An 8,338-nucleotide genomic window follows, 5' to 3' on the forward strand; every position below is an offset into this window, starting at 1 on the left:
CTATTATTATTTATTTACTACCTAGTGGTTATTAATCTTTAAAAAAGCACGTGCCTATGGACGTCTAGCAAAATACAAAACCCAATACTAGATTTACAATAAAAAACTTATGAAATTCGGAACTCCTTTACAAATCCTAAGGTTGAGTTTTGAAAAAGTATATCGTTGTACATTTATCGTAGGATATTTACTAAGTTTCCTGTAAAAGAAAACTCTGAAAGCTTTGACATTATTCCCAGTTAGTATGCTTCCAACCATAACATAGTGACCGTAGCACAACGTAATACTTAAGCAGCAAAAAATAAAGCGGTCGTGTTATAATATCGTAATAGTTCAAAGTTTGTTCAAAATTGTGTTTGCAATGTCTCAAACCCCCAATCTCATATTTGTGTAACATACAAATTAATATAAGTACTCTGTATAGAATAAGTAACCGAAATCCAACCAGTTATTAATAAAAGGCCTTCCAAAAGAATATGGTTCGACCGTTAAGAAAAGATATTAAGTTGGTCACAGATGCTCCTAAGTACCTATATAATTGTTTGTTTAATAAAACAAAACCTAGATGCCTAGGTAAGTACTACATTCATACAGCATGGACAAAGGTCAATGACCTATATTACGTATTCATGACTAATTTACAACTAAGTATGTAGACAAATAACTAACAATGAAGATAAAGTAGCCCGTGCGTTTGTTAATCTTTAATTTGAAACATATTCTTAACTTATTAAGATCGAAAATCTATTACAGTTCAAAAAACCTTACCTACCTACTGAACAAATAACATATTTTTTCTCGTTTACAAAAACATCAAAATAAAAAGGTTCATGTGATAATAATATTATTCTATTCCATATTCAAATCTTTGCAAAATAATAACGTTCAACGAAAAGCCGTTTACATAACTACCAACATTACGGACGTTAACTTACCAACCTACAAATAAATAAACTGTCACAGAACACAAATGTCACAGACTAAATAACACAAGACACAAATAAGGTAACACTAACAAAAGAGTTTTTATATCAGATCTATAGATTACGGTATTATCACGAACGAAGTTTGTCTTCTGTGTATAATGCCATAAATACGGCTTTCCAGGCCATTTGGTACCAACTGTCGAAGACCGCAGCCACTCATTTGTAAGAAGCTAATTATCAGATTTATACCTCAATAAGTCTACGTGACTTTTCTTCGGATTTTTTCCAAGTGAGGCCAAGTGCTTATAAGTCTAATTAGCAGTTATAGCTGAATGAGCTTGTTCGGTTAATTAAATTCCTCTTTCGTTCAAGTGTTTAGAAAATGCAGGCGTGCATTTTTTATTTACTAACTTACACGAAGCATTTTTCAACTCTGCAGAAAATATATCTAAAGAGTGGAAAAACCCTTCTGTTCAAGATACGTCATTGAGCTTAGCATGGAAATGAATGATGACTGTTCCGCCATTAGTCTTCCATGATTTTCCACTGACGCTGCCATGAAAAATACATTAAGCGATAGGTAGATACTTTTTCCTTCTTTTTGACACCATCCAATCCCCCAGTTAATATAGGGCGAGCGAGAAATGACAGTGATTCGTAACTAATTTGCAAAAGAAAATCATATTTCTGGAAGGAGAGATAAATCATTATATCGTGCAACGTCACGCCTTTTATTATCGAAGAGGTAGGCAGAGGTGCACATTACGGCACGTAATGCCATTGTACAATGTACGCCCACTTTTTAATATCTGTGTTATAAATCCCATGTAATAGGGGTTGAGCTTATTGCCATATACCGGGGACAATTCCAGACAGAGAAATTTTCGAAAAACCGAAAAAAGTCTAGTTTTACTTTCCTCTGTATACCACGTATTACACGGGAATCGAACCCAAGACCCCTTGCCAGGCAGTCGCAATTGCGACCACTCGACCAACGAGGCAGTCTTAGTCAGTCAGTAAGTCGAATTTCTTAAAACATGATACCTACCTGTAGGAGATATACAAGATTCTAGTCCTTGTATTAATAATGAGGAGCAGATTTAGTTTATGAAGCTACTACGACTAAAATATTTATGTTAAGATGTACATAGATAATACCTAAAGGTAGTGATTTAGTTTCAGCGTCTAAATACGTGATTTACGGCGCTAGTTCCAACATAATGGTTTGTCTTAATTTATTATACAAAGACAAGACGATTTTATTAATTCCGTCGTAATAAGAACAAAGTACTTTATTTATTCATGATTAAATGACTAAAGTTACTTGTAGTTCTTGGAGGAGTTCTTAAAGTTGCGCAAGTTAAAAGGCAATAATTGATAGTCTAATAGGATCATTTCAGAATTCATCAGCCCACTAGTTTTTCTTTAGAATCTGGTATGACAATGTGGTTCAACATTATTCGTTGTACGAGCCAATAATGCTCATACAGCAAAATGCGTTTACACGCGCACCTAATATAACACACTGAATCAATCATTTTAAGCAGTCGTAACTAAATCGTCATCACGCGCTAATGTGTGCGGATCGTTAACAGTACGTAGGTAAAGTGCGACTCAGATAACTAAACTTAACTTAACTGGTAGTCAATAAATATACTCGTATACTTGAGTGTGAGTTATTACTATCAACCAACAACTGCAACAGCAACCGGAGTTACCGTCAACGACGAGATAATCCCAACATCTTTTGGTCCTTCGAGCCTACAACACAGCACGACAGCTCATCATCAGCGTCGTGTTTTTTCTTCGGTAGTGCTTAGCGTGGTACATCCCAGTTGCGTCAGCAAATCGGTACTGTTGGCCTCCCACAAGCGGGTCCCACCAGCAGCATTGAGACGTTGCACATGACGTAAAGGAGGGAGTGCTACACTGAGTGCCACCCTCTTATGAACCAGCGGAGATTACATCTACTGCTACACAACTATCAAGTAAGAAGTAATCAGCGGGGATAGCGTCCACTGCGATTACAACAACATTAAGCAGACAAAACGTGTACTGCAATTTCAACTCTGAAACCAGAGGAACAACACAACAATCCAACTACTAGCAAACTTTAACAATGTCGAACGAAGACTATCAAGAATTTGTTGGACTCATTACCAAGCAGCAAAGCAGCTATGAGAAGATCAAAACTCTTCAAGCTAACTACAAAAAGGATTCTATGAGTAGAAAGTCCATAGATTACCTTAACAAGCGCACTGAAGCGCTGCAGGCTCTCTGGGATGAATTTCATTCGAACCACGAAGTACTCAAGAAGTATGAGACCATCAAGAGAGATCATGACTACTTCAAACAAAGCATTTTTGAAGTAACTAGAAGCATGTTCAACGAAACAATGCAATCCATGAGCCAACTACGGAGCAAGTTGGTAAACGAACCAGGATTTTCGAGTGCATCAAACCCGATGACACCGGAAATCGAAATAACAACACATTTTGATACAACTGGATTACATCAACATATTCAAGATGAGCCTGACAGGCAACTAACTAAGCTGTTACGTAATCAAATGTGTAACTTTAACGCCTTGGAGCGAGCTGTCTCTAAAACTAACCTGGATCACCTGAAGGAGAAGTGGCAACTGCAAGACCACCTGAATATACTACAGTCCAAGTGGGAGTCCATTGACAAGATTCACTGGGAGATAAGTTACCTCCTGCAAGGCAACGACCAAGATTATGAGTCAAAATATGATCATTGGGAACAAATCTACGACAACCTAAAGGAAGAGTTGAATAAGAAAATCTTTGAAACCTCTCATTACGAAAAAACAACACCAAGGATGGAATTGCCTGAGTTCAACGGGAATTTCAATAACTGGATCTCCTTTAGAGATCTATTCATTGAGATGATTCACAATAACCCAACGCTAAACAAAACGCAAAAAATGAAGTTCCTAAAATCGAAACTACGAGGTGAAGCTGAAAAGTTGATTAAACACCTTCCTGTGAGTGCTGAGAATTATGATTCGTGTCTGAACATTATTCAGCATCGCTATGACAACAAGCGGCTAATCTTCACTTCATACATAGACACTCTTCTCAACCAATCTACTATCGACAAATCGAACGCAACAAACTTGAAGAAGCTGTACGACACCACAAAAGAGTGTTTAAATGGCTTGGAGAACATCAACGTCGATATTCCTGTATGGGGTCCACTGATAGTATACTTACTGTCTTCGAAACTTGACGACATCACTTACAGTGACTACCTAAAAATCATGAAACACCCAAGAGAGCTTCCAGACTTAGAAGAGTTTATGGAGTTTCTGGAATTGCAATTCATGACACTAGAATCATCCCGTACTAAGAAGAGCGGTGTGAAACATAATTATTCAACGAACAACAATCAACACAAAGGTTATAACAATAATAAGTCAATGAACTTTAAAGACTCTGAAAAGTGGACAAAAACCTACCATGCATCGCTACGGAAATGTCCACTCTGCAAAAACGACCACGCGCTCATGCAGTGCCCTAATTTTATAAGCATGGATGTCGCAACGCGAAACCAAACAACAAGTAACTTGAATATTTGCAAAAACTGTTTGTTTAGTCACGGCGGAAATAAATGCAACTCTACGAAAAGATGCCGCACGTGTAACTTCAAACATCACTCCCTTCTGCATGATGATAAGCTGAAAGGGCAACAATCAAGGCCAGCCACATCAGCAGTAGCTGAGCGAACAACAAACCACATTAACGGTGAACAGGAGATACTCTTAACGACTCTTCAACTGAAGGTCAAGAACAAAGAAGGAGATTATATCATCCTGCGAGCGTTACTGGATCAAGGTTCTCAAGTAACTTTGGTTACAGAAAATGCTGCTCAACGACTGAACTTACCCCGCAACAAAATGAACGCGTCTGTCACTGGAATAGGGACTACAAGGGGGACGAGTAAAGGAATGATTACATTAGAATGTAAATCTATACACTCAGATTATACATTCAAAACTGAAGCATTAGTCATGAGCAAACTAATCAACAATCTGCCTAACTCAAACATCGACACGAAAAACTGGACACACCTTCATAATATCAAGTTGGCTGATCCAGATTTCAACATCTCGGGACCCATTGATTTATTACTCGGAGCAGACATTTACTCCGATGTCATCTTAGATGGGGTACTCAAGCACAACAGCGACTCGCCGGTAGCGCAACAGACCAAGTTAGGCTGGATACTATGCGGCGCTACTAAGCATTTTAACTGTCTAGTTACTCTTACAGAGCTAGAAAATATTACAAAATTCTGGGAAATGGAAGAAATTCCTGCTGAGCCCAAATCAACAACGAAAGACGAATATTGCGAAAAATATTATACTGAAACAACAGAGCGACTTAGCAACGGGCGATATGTAGTAAAGATGCCAATGAACCCTAACTATGAACAAAATCTTGGCAACTCAAAACCTCAAGCTATAGCACAATTTTTTCACTTAGAAAAGAAAATGATCAAACAAGATCACTTTGCCAAATTATATAAACAATTCATACGAGAATACATCGAGTTAGAGCACATGAAACCCGCAACAGAGTCTAAGGATCAAGTACAAGTCTACCTGCCGCATCATGGTGTAGTCAGGGAAAGCTCAACAACAACCAAACTACGCGCTGTTTTTAACGCTTCAATGAAAACAGACTCAAACTACAGTCTTAACGATTTGATGGAAAAAGGGCCTAATTTACAAAAGGACATTTTATCTCTGATCATCAAATGGCGGAGTTATAAATATGTCGTAACGGCGGACATAGAGAAAATGTACCGTCAAATCCTTATCCATCCTGATCAACAATGTCTTCAAAAAATTATTTGGAGAAACTCCATGAGAGAACCACTTAGAGAAATGCAGTTGTGTACCTTAACCTATGGTACAAAGGCAGCACCATTTCTCGCGATGCGCACTCTCCAACAGTTAGCCAAAGATGAAGGCAACAATTTTTCTCTAGCCAAAAAGGCGCTAGAAAACGATCTATATATGGATGACGTCATTTCTGGCCACCATACTATCGATACAACAAAGTTACTACAAAAGGAGCTTTGCAAACTACTGAAGAAAGGAGGTTTTATTTTACGGAAATGGTCCGCGAATGAGCCATCTATTCTCAAAGACCTAAAGAATGAACAAAAAAGTCACAATAATGAGTTTAACTTCAAACAACAAGAGTTCAGCAAAACATTAGGACTCGCATGGAATGACGCAAGCGACACATTTCATTTTAACTGTGAAGCTCCCGACAACAAGAAAAATGCAGCCTATACTAAACGCAAGCTATTGTCGGAGATAAGCAAAATTTACGACCCGCTCGGTTGGTTAGCTCCAATGACCATCCAAGCAAAGCTGCTTTTTCAAAAATTATGGAGTGAACCCTGTCAAAACATTGGCTGGGACGAAAAGGTACCGGATGCCATAGAAAAGCAATGGCTAAAAATCAAATTTGAATTGCCAAACCTAAATAACATCAGTTTACCAAGGTGGATAAACAACGAATACAATAGAATTATCAAATTGCATGCCTTTTGCGACGCGAGCGAGAAAGCATATGCATGCGTCATCTACAGCCAAACTACGTTACCCACCGGGGAGTACAAAACTACTCTACTCGCAGCAAAAACTAAGGTAGCACCAATAAAAAAGAAAACTACGATACCGAGGTTGGAATTATGCGCCGCAGTTTTACTAGCGAAACTCCTAGAAAGGACAACAAAAATCCTGGCCGAATACGAGCTGAGGGTGTACTGCTGGACCGACTCCAAAGTCGTCTTAGCATGGCTTCAAGGAAGTCAAAACAAATACGAAAAGTATATAACTAACAGAACAACACAAATAACAAACATCGTGCCTGCGATAAATTGGGGTTACGTAAAGACTAGCGAAAACCCTGCCGACTGTGCCACAAGAGGCCTATTACCATCAAAGTTGGTCAATTTTTCCCTGTGGTGGGAAGGGCCTAAATGGCTTAAGGAACAACAAAATCAAGGTCTTATCCCAACTGAAACTTATACCACTAAAGAGGGTTCTTTAACAAACTGTTACACAACAAATAAGACAGAACCCACAACAAGTAAAAATGAATTAATTGATTCATTACTTGAGCGACACAGCAATATAGATCGTGTTGCAAGAATACTCGCATGGACAATGCGTTTTGCTGATGCATCGCGAAAAAGAAGGTCAACTGAGTGCTTTGAACTTACATTGTCTGAAATAAACAATGCACTTAGTATAATTAATAAATCAGTGCAAAGGTATTATTTTGAAAATGAAATAATATCTCTTAACAAAAACGGAAAACTTCCCAACAAGAGCAACATTTTGAAACTCAACCCATTTTTGGACTCAAAAGGAGTTTTGCGTGTGGGAGGACGTCTTGGTAATTCAAGCTTACCAGAAGAAACTAAACATCCCATCCTGATCCCAGGAGAAGGGAGACTAACCCAACTGATAATTGAAAAGGCCCATCAGCGAACATTACACGGTGGAGCAAGACTAACGCTAGCTCACACTAGAAATAACTATTGGATTATCAGCGGCAATCGAACAGTCAAGAAAGCTCTGCGAAAATGCATTCGATGCCGTCGGTACGCAACAACCAGAACGGAACAGCTGATGGGAAACCTTCCAAAAGAAAGGATAACTCCATCGAGACCGTTCTCACACACCGGCATTGACTTTACAGGTCATGTCGATGTAAAGATAAACAAAGGACGCGGGATAAAAACTTGCAAAGGCTATATAGCCATATTCATATGTATGTGCACAAAAGCAGTACATATTGAACTTGTTTCGGACTTATCAACGCAAACTTTTATCGCAGCATTGAAAAGAATGTGTGCCAGAAGAGGTACCCCAACACATATTTATTCCGATAACGGAACCAACTTTGTAGGAGCGGCGAGAGTTCTAAAGGAGGAATTCCAAATATTCAAAACATTGCAGTCTTCAGAGTTTTTTAAAGAAGTCAACGACCTACAAATCGAGTGGCACTTTAATGCTCCATCCTGGCCATCGGCAGGAGGATTATGGGAAGCCGCAGTACGTTCCATGAAATCACACCTAAAACGGGTAATCGGACAACAAAAGCTAACATATGAACAATTTGCAACTCTGCTGACTCAAATAGAAGCGTGTATGAACAGCCGACCGCTGAGTCCTTTATCTGAGGATGTAGAAGATCTGGACTATCTCACTCCAGGTCACTTTCTCACGGGAAGTCCAACGCTCTCACTTCCACTCAACGAACCGGAAGATATGAAAGCTATAGACATCCGTAACAACTGGAAACTTATTGAACTCATGCGCCGACACTACTGGGATCGCTGGTCAAAAGAATATCTTCACTCAT

This window comes from Spodoptera frugiperda, chromosome 12 (genome assembly GCF_023101765.2).
Source record: "Spodoptera frugiperda isolate SF20-4 chromosome 12, AGI-APGP_CSIRO_Sfru_2.0, whole genome shotgun sequence".
NCBI classification, from domain to species: domain Eukaryota; kingdom Metazoa; phylum Arthropoda; class Insecta; order Lepidoptera; family Noctuidae; genus Spodoptera; species Spodoptera frugiperda.